Source organism: Salmo trutta, chromosome 9 (assembly GCF_901001165.1).
Source record: "Salmo trutta chromosome 9, fSalTru1.1, whole genome shotgun sequence".
Classification (NCBI taxonomy): domain Eukaryota; kingdom Metazoa; phylum Chordata; class Actinopteri; order Salmoniformes; family Salmonidae; genus Salmo; species Salmo trutta.
In genome coordinates this window covers 183,752-203,790 of record NC_042965.1, presented here as the reverse complement: position 1 = coordinate 203,790, position 20,039 = coordinate 183,752, and the positions used below count along the sequence as shown (strand labels likewise).

General features: G+C 43.3%; 1 pseudogene; it reads right to left on the bottom strand.

Annotated features, from left to right (window-relative positions):
* Positions 1–1,713: 1,713 nt before the first annotated feature.
* LOC115199559 (adenylate kinase isoenzyme 5-like) lies at positions 1,714–10,752 on the bottom strand (annotated as a pseudogene).
* Positions 10,753–20,039: the final 9,287 nt, after the last annotated feature.

Here is a 20,039-nt window from a genome sequence, read left to right as displayed (position 1 = left end):
GATAATCACCCTTTAAGTACAGAGGCGAACCTGACACCTCACCAGCTGTGGCATATCGGAATGCTCCAAACACCTGTGTCTGAGCCAGACTATGCAGAGGTATGTGTCTGTGTGATATGTGAATGGCTTGACAGATCTTCCTTTAAATTTATCGTCACTAATACAGATTTGTTTCTTTTGAGCATTCCAGATTCAGCAGGTGGAGGACCGGGATAATCTGGAATCACTGACAATCGGGTCATTGTTCCTGACATCCCATGCCCCCTGTCTACTGAGAATCTTGCTGTGCTGCATCGTCAAGTGAACCCTACCACTGACTCCTCATCTTTTGGTCAGGACATATACATTGCATGCTCTTAGATTAGTTATGAGTCTCCAACCTTTTTAGGTGCAGTCCTCCCACACTATGTAGGATATTGTTTTAGCCACAGTGCCACTCTTGATAATGGCACAAATTGGTATTTTTTGGAGGAGGGTGAAAGGATTTACAGGCCCAGCTGTCAAGGTGAGAGAGTGGGCAATTCTGGATAGAGCAGGTACTTTTGTGTAGTTTATTTCTTGTGGGATTTTCTGTCCTAAAATACAGAGAGCTGTGAAAGCCTGTCTGCAGATTAAGAGGTCCCAATGAAGAGCAGCGGTTCTCAGTCCTGGTTTTACTGCTAAGCTACAAAGCATTACATGGGCTTGCTCCTACCTATCTTTCCGATTTGGTCCTGCCATACATACCTACACGTACGCTACGGTCACAAGACGCAGGCCTCCTAACTGTCCCTAGAATTTCTAAGCAAACCGCTGGAGGCCGGGCTTTCTCCTATAGAGCTCCATTTTTATGGAATGGTCTGCCTACCCATGTGAGAGACGCAGTCTTGGTCTCAACCTTTAAGTCTTTATTGAAGACCCATCTCTTCAGTAGGTCCTATGATTGAGTGTAGTCTGGCCCAGGAGTGTGAAGGTGAACGGAAAGGCACTGGAGCAACAAACCGCCCTTGCTGTCTCTGCCTGGCCAGTTCCCCTCTCTTCACTGGGATTCTCTGCCTCTAAGCCTATTACAGGGGCTGAGTAACTGGCTTACTGGTGCTCTTCCATGCTGTCCCTAGGAGGGGTGCGTCACTTGAGTGGGTTGAGTCACTGATGTGATCTTCGTGTCTGGGTTGGCGCCCCCCTTGGGTTGTGCCGTGGCGGAGATCTTTGTGGGCTATACTCGGCCTTGTCTCAGGATGGTAAGTTGGTGTTTGAAGATATCCCTCTAGTGGTGTGGGGGCTGTGCTTTGGCAAAGTGGGTGGGGTTATATCCTGCCTGTTTGGCCCTGTCTGGGGGTATCTTCGGATGTGGCCACAGTGTCTCCCGACCCCTCCTGTCTCTGCCTCCAGTATTTATGCTGGAGTAGTTTGTGTCGGGGGGCTAGGGTCAGTCTGTTATATCTGGAGTATTTCTCCTGTCTTATCCGGTGTCTTGTGTGAATTTAACTTTTTAGTGACAGGGGGCAGTATTCGGAAATTCAGATGAATGATGTGCCAAAATGCCTGCTACTCGGGCCCAGAAGGTAGGATATGCATATTATTAGCGGATTTGGATAGAAAACACTCTGAAGTTTCTTAAACTGTTTGAATGATGTCTGTGCGTATAACAGAACTCATTTGGCAGGCAAAAACCTGAGAAAAATCCAAATTCTTAACAACAAAGGAGAATTACGTGGAGAGTTTCACCGGCAGTTACAGGAACAAATGACAAAGCTGCTCTACAAGGTATGGGGGGGAATAGGGTGGACCTATCCTGACAATAAGTGCCCTCTCCTTGTAGTTGTTGGTTAATGGAGTGATGTTGTGCTTCAACATTTCCAGGCATTTCTCAATGGCGTGGCTGTTTTCGCGGCTCTCTTCTCAAGACACTGGCGAAGTTGCTGATTGGAGCAGGCCAGTAGATCACTAGGTCCGGAGTGCCAATCTGTATGGATGATATTTGGGATATGGTAAACATAATGAATAATAAAAAAAAATTGTAAAAAATGTAAGGCTGTAATAAGAGATCAAAACAATATCAACATAATTTAACTAATTTATTGTTTTCATTATAATTTTTTTATAGAATTGCCCACTTCACACACACAACACTCAGAACTCAACGTCAACTCAATTCAATTTGAATTTCATTGGATTATGTAACAGAATTGCACACTGCACTCAGAACTCTACAAATGGAAATAATTTATTTATTTATTTTTATTTCACCTTTATTTAACCAGGTAGGCAAGTTGAGAACAAGTTCTCATTTACAATTGCGACCTGGCCAAGATAAAGCAAAGCAGTTCGACAACATACAAAAACACAGAGTTACACATGGAGTAAAACAACATACAATCAATGATGCAGTAGAAAAAAAATAAGACTATATACAATGTGAGCAAATGATGTGAGATAATGGAGGTAAAGGCAAAAAAATGCCATGGTGGCAAAGTAAATAAAGTATGGCAAGAAAAACACTGGAATGGTAGATTTGTAGTTTGAAGAAAGTTAAAAGTTAAAATATAAATAATATGGTGCAAAGGAGCAAAATAAATAAAATAAATAAATACAGTAGGGGAAAAGGTAGTAGTTTGGGCTCAATTAAAGATGGGCTATGTACAGGTGCAGAGATCTGTGAGCTGCTCTGACAGCTGGTGCTTAAAGCTAGTGAGGGAGATAAGTGTTTCCAGTTTTAGAGATTTTTGTAGTTCGTTCCAGTCAAATGTACCTTCACAGCAAATTCCCCAGTGTTAAATTAACACTGAAAGTGTGGACCCGTATAGATACTAAACAGTGTTGAATTAACACACTGCTTAGTGAAATGCTTTATTTGCCTATTTCCCAGAGTTCCTTGCCTTTCAAGTGAATTGTAGTGTCACAACTCTCGTCGTCTGACGATAAGGAGAAATCACTGTCAGACCAATACGCAGCGAGTTGTATACTCATCTTCTTTTAATCGGAGAAAGAAGGAAAACCAAACAACACGTATACAAAAATAATAACAATGATGAACGACAGCTAAACAAGAGACAACCTCCCACAAATCACCAACACAAACACACCCTAATATATAGGACTCTCAATCAAAAGCAACTAGACAACCCTTGCCTTCAATTGAGAGTCCACACCCCAATTAACTACACATAGACACAGACTAACTAGAAAGAACATAGACATAGACTAAAATAGAGCAGTGACCACAAAACCCGGAAATAATAAATCAACTACCCTACTACATAAACCATCACCCCGAAACCCTCTGCCACGTCCTGACCAAAACTAATACAATTACTCCCTCTGCTGGTCAGGACGTGACATGTAGAGTTACCACCTATGACTGAATTTGTTAGTGACAGAGACATGGTTTGTGCATTCATTAAATTTCAATTTCTTGGACTTCACCAATTGAGATCCTAAGTCAATATGTTATCATTTAAATTTGTTATAAAGTACATGTTGTTAAAAACAATAGAAACAACCATGAATAAAAGTACTTTTTCTGTAAAAGCATCAAATCTGTAAAGCCATTTAAAATGTGTACACTTAAATGTCGGACCAAATGTGTTATTAGGTAGCCTACGTTTTCCTGTTTGAATGATTGTGTTATTCTGTCGCTACTTCCGTGAATGAACATTGCATCCAAAAATAAACTGGTCACATTCAGGATATAACTTTGTAATAACTGTGTTTGTGCAAAATGTTTCTGTGAAAAACAGTGTGGCCAGCTCAAACACTGACTGTTGCATCAATCGAAACTGGACGTTCTAAATAAGCGTTTTAATCACACGTTTGAGTATTCACTGCAGGGACCACTATAGAATGATCAAACCCGTTTGTTGGGTTAAAAGCCTATGCAAATTCCAATGTGATTTCCCCAATGGGATAGTAACACTTTGGTGCAATATGTGAATAACAATATTCATATATTTGTATATGTAATGCACAATAATATTGAAGGAACATTTTACATTGCAGTGTACAAACTGAGAATACCTAAAGCATCTAAACTGAAACAACCATTTCAATAATGAGGGCAATAAGACCAAGTAACAAATAGAATTAGTTTAGAAAATGTATGTCATTTATATTTGAGAAGCATAAGATTAATTAATCAATCAATGTACATGCAAAAACATATATAATGAAACAAACAATTATCACGTCCTGACCAGTGTAGGCGTTCTTGGTTATGGTAGTTTGGTCAGGACGTGGCAGAGGAAATTTGTTTTATATGGTTCGGGGGGTTATGTGTATGTAGAGGGGTATTGTATTTATGTGTTCCCGGGGTTTTTGGTGTATGTCTTGGGTTTCTAGGTTTTCTAGGTTTTGTATTTCTTTGTTGGCCTGGTGTGGCTCTCAATCAGGAACAACTGTACATCGTTGTTCCTGATTGGGAGTCATACTTAGGGAGCTTGTTTTCACTTGTCTCTTTGTGGGTAGTTGTATTTTGCACTGCTGTTATTATAGTCTGTGAAACTGTTGGTCTGTCGTTCTTTGTTTCTTGTTTTCGTGTTCACTTTAATTAAAATAAATAAAATGATGAAAATGCAACCCGCTGCGCCTTGGTCCCTTTCTCTCTTCAACGACGGCCGTGACAACAATTCTTAAAATCAACCTGCAATAGAGCACGCTGGGAAATATGATAATGATGGGCGTGGTTTTTGTTCAACTCCAGTTATTAACAGCAACACTTGGGTTATTTTACACCAATGAGAGTTAATTCAACACTTACAGACTTAATTGTTATGTTTAGAGTGTAGGGCCTCAAAATAAGGCCATATGAAATTCATATTGTACTGTGTTAAATAATTGCATTTTTATGATTACATATTCACTCAGGACGTCCATATGACTGAAAATCGATAAATGCAACAACCATGTCTGTGTCATTAACAAATACATTCATGGGTGGTAACTCTACAATTCACTCGAAAGGCAAGGCACTCTGGGAAACAAGGCTTTACACCAAGCAGTGTGTTAATTTAATAGTGTTCCAGTGTACAGATGGGTCCACATTTTCAGTGTTAATTTAACACTGCTGCTAAATTTAACACTGGCGAATTTGCAGTGTTCGATAATACATGTGTATACACAGTGTTGGGGAAGCTACTCTGAAAATATAGTTTACCAAGCCACCAATTACTTCACACTGGAAGTAGTTAAGCTACACTAAAGCTACCATTAAGAAAAATATAGTTTACTTAATTAACTAACGTTACTTTGAAAAAGTAGCTCACTACTTCCAAGCTACTTCGTGATAAATGATCATATCTAAATCTGAAATGACATAGACTTTAAATTTAAATCACGCTGTAACGCTGAACTTCCACAATAAGGTTTGAATAGAGCCCTGAGGCTTCAGCTATTGGGCCAGTGTTCGTAAGGAATGTGTCACCAGCATGCCTGAGTGAACAAGCAAGCTGTTAAATTTCTAACAGTTAGTGAAAATGATTCTTGAGAAATGTTTCTTACAAACCTTAAATGGTTCTTTAACATGTTGAAAGGGGTCTTCACTAGAGGGTTGTGGGTAATTGTAAATGCCTGTTCTTAATGTTGCATTAACTTTAATAGCAATGTACCTGTGATTTTGATTGCTGTTTTGTTTCACCTGTGTTTTGTCTGTGTATATGGTCATGTGTTTTGTTGTAGTGGCTAGTCCAATACAGTCAGTATCTACAAGTAAACTCAGCAAAAAACTAAACATCCCTTTTTCAGGACCTTGTCTTTCAAAGATACTTCATAAAAATCCAAATAGGTCTTCATTGTAAAGGGTTTAAACACTGTTTTCCATGCTTGTTCAATGAACCATAAACAATTAATGAACATGCACCTGTGGAACGGTTGTTAAGACACTAACAGCTTACAGACGGTAGGCAATTAAGGTCACAGGTATGAAAGCTTAGGACACTAAAGAGGCCTTTCTACTGACTCTGAAAAACACCAAAAGAAAGATGCCCAGGGTCCCTGCTCATCTGTGTGAATGTGCCTTAGGCATGCTGCAAGGAGGCATGAGGACTGCAGATGTGGCCAAGGCAATAAATTGCAATGTTCATACTGTGAGACGCCTAAGACAGCGCTACAGGGAGACAGGACGGACAGCTGATCGTCCTCGCAGTGGCAGACCACGTGTAACAATACCTGCACAGGATCGGTACATCCGAACATCACACCTGCGGGACAGGTACAGGATGGCAACAACAGCTGCCCGAGTTACACCAGGAATGCACAATCCCTCCATCAGTGCTCAGACTGTCCACAATAGGCTGAGAGAGGCTGGACTGAGGGCTTGTAGACCTGTTGTAAGGCAGGTCCTAACCAGACATCACCGGCAACAACGTCGCCTATGGGCACAAACCCACTGTCGCTGTACCAGACAGCCCATTTATTGTCGAAGAAATGAGCGTTACACCAAGGCCTGTACTCTGGAGCGGGATCGATTTGGAGGTGGAGGGTCCGTCATGGCCTGGGGCAGTGTGTCATAGCATCAGCGAACTGAGTTTGTTGTCATTTTAGGCAATCTCAATGCTGTGCGTTACTGGGAAGACATCCTCCTCCCTCATGTGGTACCCTTCCTGCAGGCTTATCCTGACATGACCCTCCAGCATGACAATGCCACTAGCCATACTGCTCGTTCTGTGCGTGATTTCCTGCAAGACAGGAATGTCAGTGTTCTGCCATGGCCAGCGAAGAGTCCGGATCTCAATCCCATTGAGCACGTCTGGACCCTGTTGGATCGGAGGGTGAGGGCTAGGGCCATTCCCCCCAGAAGTGTCCGGGAACTTGCAGGTGCCTTGGTGGAAGAGTGGGGTAACATCTCACAGCAAGAACTGGCAAATCTGGTGCAGTCCATGAGGAGGAGATGTACTGCAGTACTTAATGCAGCTGGTGGCCACAGTAGATACTGACTGTGACTTTTGATTTTGACCCCCTCTTTGTTCAGGGACACATTATTCCATTTCTGTTAGTCACATGTCTGTGGAACTTGTTCAGTTTATGTCTCATTTGTTGAATCTTGTTATGTTCATACAAATATTTACACATGTTAAGTTTGCTGAAAGTAAACGCAGTTGACAGTGAGAGGACGTTTACGTTTTTGATTAACTCCACCACTTAGGGTGGTTGAATAGGTTGAGAGTTGCTTCGCAATTACATTCCTATCACCCAACATGGTTGCATCACAATAATACATTCAAAAGGAGAATAACTTAATCGTACCTATCATTCGAAATTACCAGGATATATTACACAGGGGAAAAATATGTATGGTGCTATTCAGAACCGTCTCATGAATTTAACTTATTTTTTTACCAGACTGAAAACACAATTTTATTTACAGCAATGACCTGGGGAATAGTTACAGGGGAGATGAGGGGTATGAATGAGCCAATTGGAAGCTCAGGATTATTAGGTGGCCATGATGGTATGAGGGCCAGATTGGGAATTTAGCCAGGAAACACCCCTACTCTTACGATAGGTGCCATGGGATCTTTAGTGACCACAGAGAGTCATGACACCCATTTTAACGTCCCATCCAGAAGACAGAACCCTACACAGTGTAATGTCCCCAATCAATGCCCTGGGGTATTTTTTGATTATTGACCAGAGGAAATAGTGCTCCTACTGGCCCTCCAATGCCACTACCAGCATCATCTGGTCTCCCATCCAGGGACTGACCAGTACCAACCCGGCTTAACTCTAGAGGCAAGCCTGCAGTGGGATGCAGGATGGTTCTTTATAGAACATTGAAAGGAGGGCCCTACATGGCAACAAAACAGGGTGCTACCTGGTGATAAACCAAATAACTTTTAGAGTGTGAATGAAATAGTGTAGATGTCATTCACCTGCTCCTCAAAGGGCATTTCTGGGCCAATCCATCCACAATAAAAACCTTGGGCACCTTGTTTCTTGATGAACTGCTGCTACAGTTCCTCAATTGTTGTCTCCTGAAGAATAACGACAGTGAGCACTACAAGACCATGGTACTTGCCTACGGAGCAGGAAGAGGAACTGCCCCTCTGTCACGTCCTGACCAGCAGATGGAGCTAGTGTTTTAGTTTTGGGGTCAGGACGTGGCAGGTTTATGTTTGTTAAATGTTGGGTTGTTGATTGGGACTTCCAATTGAAGGCAGGTGTGTATAGTTGCCTTTGATTGGAAGTCCTATATAGGTGTGTGTGTTTGTCTTTGGGGTTGTGGGGAATTGTTTTGCACTGCGTTTTTTAAGCCTGCAAACTGTTGCTGCTGCTGTCGTGGTTTTTTTTGTTTTCCGGTGGATGCTTTACTCCTTTTGTTGGGGAAAATAAAATATGAGTATCCACACTTCCGCTGCGCCTTGGTCCTCCATTACAGACGACTACCGTGACAGAATTCCCCACCTTCACAGGACCAAGCAGCGGAAGAAGGCTGGCAAGGACTGGGAGACCGAGAGGCACCCCCAAGAATTTTTTAGGGGGGGGCACAAGGGCTGTGTGACGAGGCAGGAGCTGCCCGCCAGTCAACAGTCGCCAGAGCTGCCCGCCAGTCAACAGTCGTCAGAGCTGCCCGCCAGTCAACAGTCGTCAGAGCTGCCCGCCAGTCAACAGTCGTCAGAGCTGCCCGCCAGTCAAAAGTCGTCAGAGCTGCCCGCCAGTCAACAGTCGTCAGAGCTGCCCGCCAGTCAACCATCACCAGAGCTGCCCGCCAGTCAACAGTCGTCAGAGCTGCCCGCCAGTCAACAGTCGTCAGAGCTGCCCGCCAGTCAACAGTCGTCAGAGCTGCCCGCCAGTCAACAGTCGTCAGAGCTGCCCGCCAGTCAACAGTCGCCAGAGAGGTCAGACTGCGCTGAACTGCCGGAGTGGCCAGACTGCGCTGAACTGCCGGAGTGGCCAGACTGCGCTGAACTGCCGGAGTGGCCAGACTGCGCTGAACTGCCGGAGTGGCCAGACTGCGCTGAACTGCCGGAGTGGCCAGACTGCGCTGAACTGCCGGAGCGGCCAGACTGCCCTGAACTGCCGGAGTGGCCAGACTGCCCTGAACTGCCGGAGCGGCCAGACTGCCCTGAACTGCCGGAGCGGCCAGACTGCCCTGAACTGCCGGAGCGGCCAGACTGCCCTGAACTGCCGGAGCGGCCAGACTGCCCAGACTGTCCCGAGCTGCCAGACTGCCCAGACTGTCCCGAGCTGCCAGACTGCCCAGACTGTCTCGAGCTGCCAGACTGTCCCGAGCTGCCAGACTGCCCCGAGCTGCCAGACTGGCCAGACTGCCCCGAGCTGCCAGAGTGGCCCGACTGCCTGGAACGGCCAGAACCGGAGCCACCTCCAGGATAGGTGGGTTGGGGAGGGAGGGTGTAGCACAGTGCCGTCGGTGACGGCAGCCACCCTCCCTTCCCTCCCTTATTGTTTAGGGGTTATTGTTTATGGGGTTTTTGTTGGTGTTTTTCTGTTGGTAGGTGCATTCCGGGGACTGCACCTGGAGGGGGGGTACTGTCACGTCCTGACCAGCAGATGGAGCTAGTGTTTTAGTTTTGGGGTCAGGACGTGGCAGGTTTGTGTTTGTTAAATGTTGGGTTGTTGATTGGGACTTCCAATTGAAGGCAGGTGTGTATAGTTGCCTTTGATTGGAAGTCCTATATAGGTGTGTGTGTTTGTCTTTGGGGTTGTGGGGAATTGTTTTGCACTGCGTTTTTTAAGCCTGCAAACTGTTGCTGCTGCTGTCGTGGTTTTTTTGTTTTCCGGTGGATTCTTTACTCCTTTTGTTGGGTGAAATAAAATATGAGTATCCACACTTCCGCTGCGCCTTGGTCCTCCATTACAGACGACAACCGTGACACCCTCCCTAACTTTAGGCTCTGCTCAAACCTTACACCCCAACCAGAGTACTCCGTTTTGCCACCTCTGGTCTCTTGGCCCTCCCACTCCTACAGGAGGGCAGCTAATTCTCAGCCCAGTCCAAGCTCTTCTCTGACCTGGCACCCCAATGGTGGAACCAGCTTCTCCCTGAAGCTAGGACAGTAGAGTCCCTGCCCATCTTCCCGACAACATCTGAAGCCCTACCTCTTCAAATAGTATCTTAAATAATCCCCCCTAAATAGACAGTTCAGTCCAAGGACACCTTCAACCTGAACACGTTATCTAACAATGGCATCCTTGGTTCCCGCAATATGGCCATGCTGCAAAGTTGTGTCTTGAAAATGTTAGGTTTGGGTTAGGTATTTAGGTTAAGCTTAACATTAGTGTTAAAATAATATTTTTAGAAGAGAAATTGTAGAACTTCTGTCTCTGCTGCTTGACTAGGTAGTGACAACCGTCATCCTACCTAAAGTGCCAGTTCCCTGTTGGCGCTGATCTTAGCGATGAGCTCCCACTTTATGTTTTTTTATGTCACTAGAGGCATGGTGCAGGAGCTGGTTCCGCATAATCTCCCCCACAGACACACTCAAAACGATAATGGCTTGCCATTTTGGCAGTTTGGGTGCCCTTTCCGCTTCCTGGTCCCCCTTAACAAAAATACATGTTAAAAACGTATTATGCTTACACAGTACAGGGAACCAAAAGGTTCATCATTCGTATTTTGTGTTGTTGCCAGAGCTAAACAATGACAAAAATGATGTGAGGTCGGGGCTTAGAGGGGTCAAAAACGTCATACTCCTGAATAAGTCCAGTGGACTCAGTCATATCTGAGTTGCTCTCGATGGAGAACTGGGCCTGAATGGGAGGAAGGCGGTCATACCGACGGTAAGGTCCGGGTCTGGGGACAGGCCTGGTGTCTGCCATAAAGAAGTCAAAGGAACATCAAATAACTGTCAAACAAAGCAACCATAGTAGTCTCTTGTTTGAAACTCCGCAACAAACATGTTCACACTGGCCCAATGTGGGCTACAATAATGTCACCACGTAGCCTGCCCACATTGGGCCAATGCGCCTTTGCTCATTGTCTCCACATTGGCACGCAAGGCATTGGCTCAGTGTGGGCAGCCCATATCTGGTGAGGGCAGCCCTCACTTTGCCTGAAATAAGCCCATCTTTTCCCAGCGAACATGGACAAATTGGTACAATGTGTGCCCAACATTGGTAGGATGTGGGCTCATCGGCATCACATTGGACCCAAGGCAGGTGGCCCCAAGGGCAGCCCTCACGTCTCCTGAAATAATGTAAGCCAACACTTTTGGATTAGCTGTCCATTACATTGTATCAGAAAGACAACAAAGTTGTTACTATCATGTATATTTTTTACAGAGAAACGTAAATGTTGGTGACACTTTAAATGACGTTCAGCTTATAAAGGATTCAAAAAGCCTTCATAATGTCTTTATAAGCACTATATAAATGTGTTAAAGTATCTATAACCACGTCATGCTTTATAAAAGGTTCATAAATGTGCCATGGCTGTGTGACATAATCATCAATGTGAAATGTGACATAACCGTCTGTTGAATATGATATAAACACGTGCTTTATAAAGGGTGACATGTTATGTTGAAGGATGGCATACATTCTAAGGTGAAGTCATGTTAGTCACATTACACCTAATCTCATTACCAGACACTTCCCCCCCAAATGCGCAGAAGATCTGGTGGACCAACACATCAAACTTCACCTTCATTAGTTAGGGTTAGGTTTAAAAACTAATTTTAAGAAGAGAAATTGTGGAAATGGGCAGGGTTTAGCCGTAATTAAGACTTTGTGACTGTGTTAACTAGTTACCACCAGGCGGAATGTTTTTTCTAGCAAATACTTTACTCAGTAAGGTCACTCCCAGAAACTGTTTCCTTGATGAAAGACCCCAATATAAGGAAATTGAACTTTCTTCTGGAACCAAGTTCCTCAGTACACAAACCCACACACAACAATAATATTTTATTTTTATTTTACCAGGTAAGTTGACTGAGAACACATTCTCATTTACAGCAACAACCTGTGGAATAGTTACTGGGGAGAGGAGGGGGGAAACATGAGCCAATTGTAAGCTGAGAATGATTCGGTGATCATGATGGTATGAGGCCCATATTGGGAATTTAGCCAGGACACCGGGATTAACACCCCTACTCTTACGATAAGTGCCATGGGATCTTTAGTGACCACAGAGAGTCAGTACACCCATTTAATGTCCGCAGCACCCTACGCAGGACAATGTCCCCAATCACTGCCCTGGGGTATTGGGATATTATTATTATTACTTTTTTTAGACCAGAGGAAAGGGTGCCTCCTACTGGCCTTCCAACACCACTTCCAGCTGCATCTGGTGTCCCATCCAGGGACCAACCTGGACCAACTCTACTGTGCTTCAGAAGCAATGGGCCGTTCTTATAGTGTACTCCCTGTACACCAAGTCAGAACCGTAGGATAAATAAAGGGGGCATATAAGCAGACAATGAAAGCTCTTACAATATTCGATGATTACATTTCTCTAAAACAGGTTATAGGCTACATGTGCACTTCCAAGTTAGCACAGTAGGCGAAATTAAGAGTTGAAAATATAGCAAATTATTATTGTGAGGCATGTTGAACGCCATTTGGGTCTTTGTGTGTCAAAAAAAATACACATCACATAACACTATTTGACGCGTTAAATAAGCTTTTAATTTGACTCGTCAAATAACACAATTCTAGTATAGAATGTTGTGTGTGTTGAATTTGCACGTGAAAGCCAAGCTCCAAGTGCCACCACTGTCAGTAACACTGTCAAAGCTGTACAAAAAAACACGAACGATGTGTTTACAACACCGCCTTGATGAAAATAGTCCAAATTATTAGGGTGAGGCACATGGGCTACTAACAGCTTACTACACAATATACACTTAGTATTACTTTCTTAGCTACAGTATACATATCTCCCTTGCATATTACATAATTTATGCAGCAGCATAATGTTACAAGACATTTTTGAACTCACCTTGTGCTGTGCTCACTTAAACAGGAAGGGTTCTTGGTGGGCAGATTTTGTCATCAAAGTCTGGCATTCTCTGGATTTATGGTGGGAACTCGGAAAAAAAACACACAGTCATCCCACTGAATAGCAGGCTAGTGGTTGCTTTGCAATGCTTGCAGTTAGCCACTAATTCCTTCCAAACCACTCATTGTTTATTTTGCGTTTTCCAACTTGTATAATGTTTATGTCCAATGGTCGATGAGCACCGATACGTTTTATCCATAGTTTCTCTTTATTATTTCTCTTCATATGACAAGGATGAAAAGGATTTGTCAGTAGATTGTCAACTTGATTAAAACCTGTTTGGGATAGGGGGCAGTATTATCATGGCCGGATAAAAAACGTACCCGATTTAATCTGGTTACTACTCCTGCCCAGAAACTAAAATATGCATATAATTAGTAGACTTGGATGGAAAACACTCTAAAGTTTCTAAAACTGTTTGAATGGTGTCTGTGAGTATAACAGAACTCATATGGCAGGCCAAAACCTGAGAAGATTCCATACAGGAAGTGCCCTGTCTGACAATCTGTTCTCCTTCTAGGGCATCTATATAAAAAATACAGCATCTCTGCTGTAACATGACATTTTCTAAGGCTTCCATTGGCTCTCAGAAGGCGCCAGAAAGCGGAAGGACGTCTCTGCAGTCTCTGGGCAAAAAAAAGCAGGGGTTTTTGTGAGTGGTCAGGCAGGGAACAATGACAATGGAGTGCGTGTGCACGAGACGACTCCATGTTTTTCTTTCAGTCTATTAATGAATATAACTTCGCCCGGTTGGAATATTATCGCTATTTTACAAGAAAAATAGCATAAAAATTGATTTTAAACAGTGTTTGACATGCTTCGAAGTACGGTAATGGAATATTTTTACTTTTTTTGTCACGAAATGTGCCCGCACGTCACCCTTCGGATACTGACATGAACGCATGAACAAAACGGAGCTATTTGGATATAACTATGGATTATTTCGAACCAAAGCAACATTTGTTGTTGAAGTAGAAGTCCTGGGAGTGCATTCTGACGAAGAACAGCAAAGGTAATCCAATTTTTCTTATAGTAAATCTGAGTTTGGTGAGCACCAAACTTGGTGGGTGTCAAATTAGCTAGCCTGTGATGGCCGAGCTATCTACTCACAATATTGCAAAATGTGCTTTCGCCGAAAAGCTATTTTAAAATCTGACACCGCGATTGCATCAAGGAGTTCTGTATCTATAATTCTTAAAATAATTGTTATGTTTTTTTGTAAACGTTTATCGTGAGTAATTTAGTAAATTCACCGGAAGTGAATGTATGCTAGTTCTGAACATCACATGCTAATGTAAAAAGCTGTTTTTTTATATAAATATGAACTTGATTGAACAAAACATGCATGTATTGTATAACATAATGTCCTAGGAGTGTCATCTGATGAAGATCATCAAAGGTTAGTGCTGCATTTAGCTGTGGTTTTGGTTTTTGTGACATATATGCTTGCTTTGAAAATGGCTGTATGATTTAATTTTTGCAGGGTACTCTCCTGACATAATCTAATGTTTTGCGTTCACTGTAAAGCCTTTTTAAAATCGGACAATGTGGTTAGATTAACGAGAGTCTTGTCTTTAAAATGGTGTAAAATAGTCATATGTTTGAGAAATTGAAGTTATAGCATTTTTAAGGTATTTGTATTTCGCGCCACGCTCTACCATTGGATATTGGTGAGGCGTTCCGCTAGCGGAACGTCTGTCCCTAATTTAATGATGATGACTGCTAGCTACAGTAAGATTTTGAAAGTAAGATGTTGACATGATCAGTCCAATCAAAGCTACTGTACCAATAACGTGATTTGATGTCCTTTTATCTGTGGCCAATGACCTTGAGCCTTCTTAGAAGGGCTCTTCTAATGTAACTCTATGGTGGGACCAAAAGGACTTAAATGTTCGCTGTCTACTCTTACTAAGGACTTAGACTTGGCCTGTGACGTAGTGTCCCCATGAGTGACAGAACCATGAGCCAATCATGGCGCAATGCTCCTATTTTCTGCTGGCTTGCCCCACCACCACAGACAGCACTGAGCTAGGCTGAAATATCTGCATTTTATACATTGTTTGCAAACTGATATGTGACACTTATTAATGCCAAAGTAACATGCAAAATAGGCAAGCCCCCCCCCAAAAGAAAATACCGTGCGGAGCCGGCCCCAGTCAGGTCTTTGACACATTCACCCACTTAAAGATTAGCCACAGAATGTTGGCATCATTGTAACAGGTTGTAATCAAGCCCTGGTCTCCAGCATTGGCACAGAATAGGAATACCTGGTGCAGTAGTCTCAGGTTGGACTATTCCAAATCATTTTGGCTCTGACACACACACACACACACACACACACACACACACACACACACACACACACACACACACACACACACACACACACACACACACACACACACACACACATACACACACACACATACACACACACACACACACACACACACACACACACACACACACACACACACACACACACACACACAAGCTTTGCAGGTCCATCAACTAATTTAAATACCTCACACCCAACAGTAACCTGTGGATCATGAGAGAACCTTCATAAATCAGCAGAACGTTAATAAAGTATTTATTGACACTTCATGTAGTGTCCTGTAATACTTAGTTTGAAGTGAGACACGTTTGGTCATTCATAATACATCCATAAAGACACTATATCGCATGACGCTGTACTTACTTTAAAGTCAGATCCCTTTGGTCATAGATAAAAGTTTTTTGTTGTTGTGCACTCTCCTCAAACAATAACATTTTTTGTTGTTGTGCACTCTCCTCAAACAATATAATTGTTTTGAGGAGAGGGCCCAACAACAACCATTTTTTATCACTGCAACTGGTTTGATACATTCAGCTCTGAAGGTAAATAATGTACTTACATTCAGTAATCTTGCTCTGATTTGTCATCCTGAGGGTCCCAGAGATAAAATGTAGCATCGTTTTGTTTGATAAAATACATTTTTATTTTCAAATGTAGGAACTGGGGTCTACAGTTTGACCCCACTGCTGTCTCTGGCTTCACACCCACCCGCCTGGCCATCTAGATGTGTGAAAGTTAGTGTATAAGCTAATGATCCATCATGTATGACATTCCTTGGAGTGTGTAAACTTAAATGTTTTATTACCATAGCATTTTTGTATGTTCTATATAGTTACAGTGGGGGAAAAAAGTATTTGATCCCCTGCTGATTTTGTACGTTTGGCCACTGATAAAGAAAGGATCAGTCTATAATTTTAATGGTAGGTTTATTTGAACAGTGAGAGACAAAATAACAACAAAAACAAACAGAAGAATGCATGTCAAAAATGTTATGAATTGATTTGCATTTTAATGAGGGAAATAAGTATTTGACCCCCCTCTCAATCAGAAAGATTTCTGGCTCCCAGGTGTCTTTTATACAGGTAACGAGCTGAGATTAGGAGCACACTCTTAAAGGGAGTGCTCCTAATCTTAGCTTGTTACCTGTATAAAAGACACCTGTCCACAGAAACAATCAGTCAATCAGATTCCAAACTCTCCACCATGGCCAAGACCAAAGAGCTCTCCAAGGATGTCAGGGACAAGATTGTAGACCTACACAAAGCTGGAATGGGCTACAAGACCATCGCCAAGCAACTTGGTGAGAAGGTGACAACAGTTGGTGCGATTATTCGCCAATGGAAGAAACACAAAATAACTGTCAATATCCCTCGGCCTGGGGCTCCATGCAAGATCTCACCTCGTGGGGTTGCAATGATTATGAGAATGGTGAGGAATCAGCCCAGAACTACACGGGAGGATCTTGTCAATGATCTCTAGGCAGCCGGGACCATAGTCACCAAGAAAACAATTGGTAACACACTACGCCGTGAAGGACTGAAATCCTTCAGCGCCCGAAAGGTCCCCCTGCTCAAGAATACATATACATGCCCGTCTGAAGTTTGCCAATGAACATCTGAATGATTCAGAGGACAACTGGGTGAAAGTGCTGTGGTCAGATGAGACGAAAATGGAGCTCTTTGGCATCAACTCAACTCGTCATGTTTGGAGGAGGAGGAATGCTGCCTATGACCCCAAGTACACCATCTCCACCGTCAAACATGGAGGTGGAAACATTATGCTTTGGGGGTGTTTTTCTGCTAAGGGGACAGGACAACTTCACCTCATCAAAGGGACGATGGACGGGGCCATGTACCATCAAATCTGGGGTAAGAACATCCTTCTCTCAGCCAGGGCATTGAAATGGGTCATGGATGGGCATTCCAGCGTGACTATGACCCAAAAACACACAGCCAAGGCAACAAAGGAGTGGCTCAAGAAGAAGCACATTAAGGTCCTGGAGTGGCCTAGCCAGTCTCCAGACCTTAATCCCATAGAAAATCTGTGGAGGGAGCTGAAGGTTCGAGTTACCAAACGTCAGCCTCGAAACCTTAATGACTTGGAGAAGATCTGCACAGAGGAGTGGGACAAAATCCCTCCTGAGATGTGTGCAAACCTGGTGGCCAACTACAAGAAACGTCTGACCTCTGTGATTGCCAACAAGGGTTTTGCCACCAAGTACTAAGTCATGTTTTGCAGAGGGGTCAAATACTTATTTCACTCATTAAAATTGAAATAATTTTATAACATTTTTGACATGTGTTTTTCTGGAGTTTTTTGTTGTTATTCTGTCTCTCACTGTTCAAATAAACCTACCATTAAAATTATAGACTGATCATTTCTTTGTAAGTTGGCAAACGTACAAAATCAGCAGGGGATCAAATACTCCCCCCCCCCACTGTATGTACTTGAAAATGTATCAATTGACCAATATGGCACATTTGGACAAACTCCTGGCAGACTTGATATAAAATATTGTGCAGTAATGTAATTCTTCACTGGATCAATCTGAAGCTCTGCACACACACTGCTCCCATCTGGTTGCCAAAATGTAAATTAAACCTAGACTCTTATCTGAATGTTTGGCCTTTCTCTTGCATTTCAAATATGTTTTTTTTTTTACTTCAAAGTGTTTTGTTTCAAATGGTATCAATAATATGCATATCCTTGCTTCAGGTCCTGAGCTACAGGCAATTAGATTTCAGTTTGTCATTTTAGTCGAAAATTGAAAAAAAGTGTACGATACTTAAGAGAAATGCCTTTGTCTCACTATCTCGATAAGGGCATTTCTGTGCTGCACCAGAAATACTCTAAATGGGAAACTCCATTTGATTTGTAATATTATATTCCTCTTTCATTTATAAATCTCAATACAGTGCCACTGACACGGCCCACTACCAAAACCTGCGGGCTCTCCTTCACTGTAGCCAACGTGAGTAAAACATTTAAACGTGTTAACCCTTGCAAGTCTGCAGGCCCAGACGGCATCCCCGGCCGCGTCCTCAGAGCATGCGCAGCCCAGCTGGCTGGTGTGTTTACAGACATATTCAATCAATCCTTATCCCAGTCTGCTGTCCCACATGCTTCAAGAGGGCCACCATTGTTCCTGTTCCCAAGACAGCTAAGGTAACTGAGCTAAATGACTACCGCCCTGTAGCACTCACTTCCGTCATCATGAAGTGCTTTGAGAGACTAGTCAAGGACCATATAACCTCCACCCTACCTGTCACCTTAGACCCACTCCAATTTGCTTACCGGCACAATAGGTCCACAGACGACGCAATCGCCATCACACTGCACACTGCCCTAACCCATCTGGACAAGAGGAATACCTATGTAAGAATGCTGTTCAACGATTACAGCTCAGCATTTAACACCATAGTACCCTTCAAACTCGTTATTAAGCTCGAGACTAGGTAACAACATCTCCACCTCGCTGATCCTCAACACTGGGTCCCCACAAGGGTGCGTTCTCAGCCCTCTACTGTACTCCCTGTTCACCCATGACTGCGTGGCCATGCACGCCTCCAACTCAATCATCAAGTTTGCAGACGACACTACAGTGGTAGGCTTGATTACCAACAACGACTAGACGGCCTACAGGGAGGAGGTGAGGGCCCTCGGAGTGTGGTGTCAGGAAAATAACCTCACACTCAATGTCAACAAAACAAAGGAGATGATCGTGGACTTCAGGAAACAGCAGAGGGAGCAGCCCCCTATCTACATTGACGGGACAGTAGTGGAGAGGGTGGAGAGTTTTAAGTTCCTCGGCATACACATCACGGACAAACTGAAATGGTCCACCCACACAGACAGCGTGGTGAAGAAGGCGCAGCAGCGCCTCTTCAACCTCAGGAGGCTGAAGAAATTTGGCTTGTCACCAAAAACACTCAAACTTTTACAGATGCACAATCGAGAGCATCCTGTCGGGCTGTATCACCACCTGGTACGGCAGCTGCTCTGCCCATAACCGGAAGGCTCTCTAGTGAGGTCTGCACAACGCATCACCGGGTGAAAACTACCTGCCCTCCAGGACACCTACACCACTTGATGTCACAGGAAGGCCAAAAAGATCATCAAGGACAACAACCACCCGAGCCACTGCCTGTTAACCCCGCTATCATCCAGAAGGTGAGGTCAGTACAGGTGGATCAAACCGGGGACCGAGAGACTGAAAAACAACTTCTATCTCAAGGCCATCAGACTGTTAAACAGCCATCACCAACATTGAGTGGCTGCTGCCAACATACTGACTCAACTCCACCCACTTTAATAATGGAAAAATTGATGTAATCACTAGCCACTTCATATTATATAATGTTTACTTACCCTACATTACTCATCTCTTATGTATATACTGTATGCTATACCATCTACTGCATCTTGCCATCTGATGTAATTAAATGTATCACTAGCCACTTTAAACAATGCCACTTTATATAATGTTCTCATACCCTACATTGCTCATCTCATATGTATATACTGTACGCTATACCATCTACTGCATCTTCCCATCTTGATGTAATTTATCACTAGCCACTTTAAACAATGTAATTTCATATAATGTTTTCATACCCAGCATTGCTCATCTCATATGTATATACTGTGCTCTATACCATCTACTGCATCTTGCCTATGCCGTTCGGCCATCACTCATTTATATATTTTTATGTACATATTCGTATTCATTCCTTTACACTTGTGTGTATAAGGTAGTTGTTGTGAAATTGT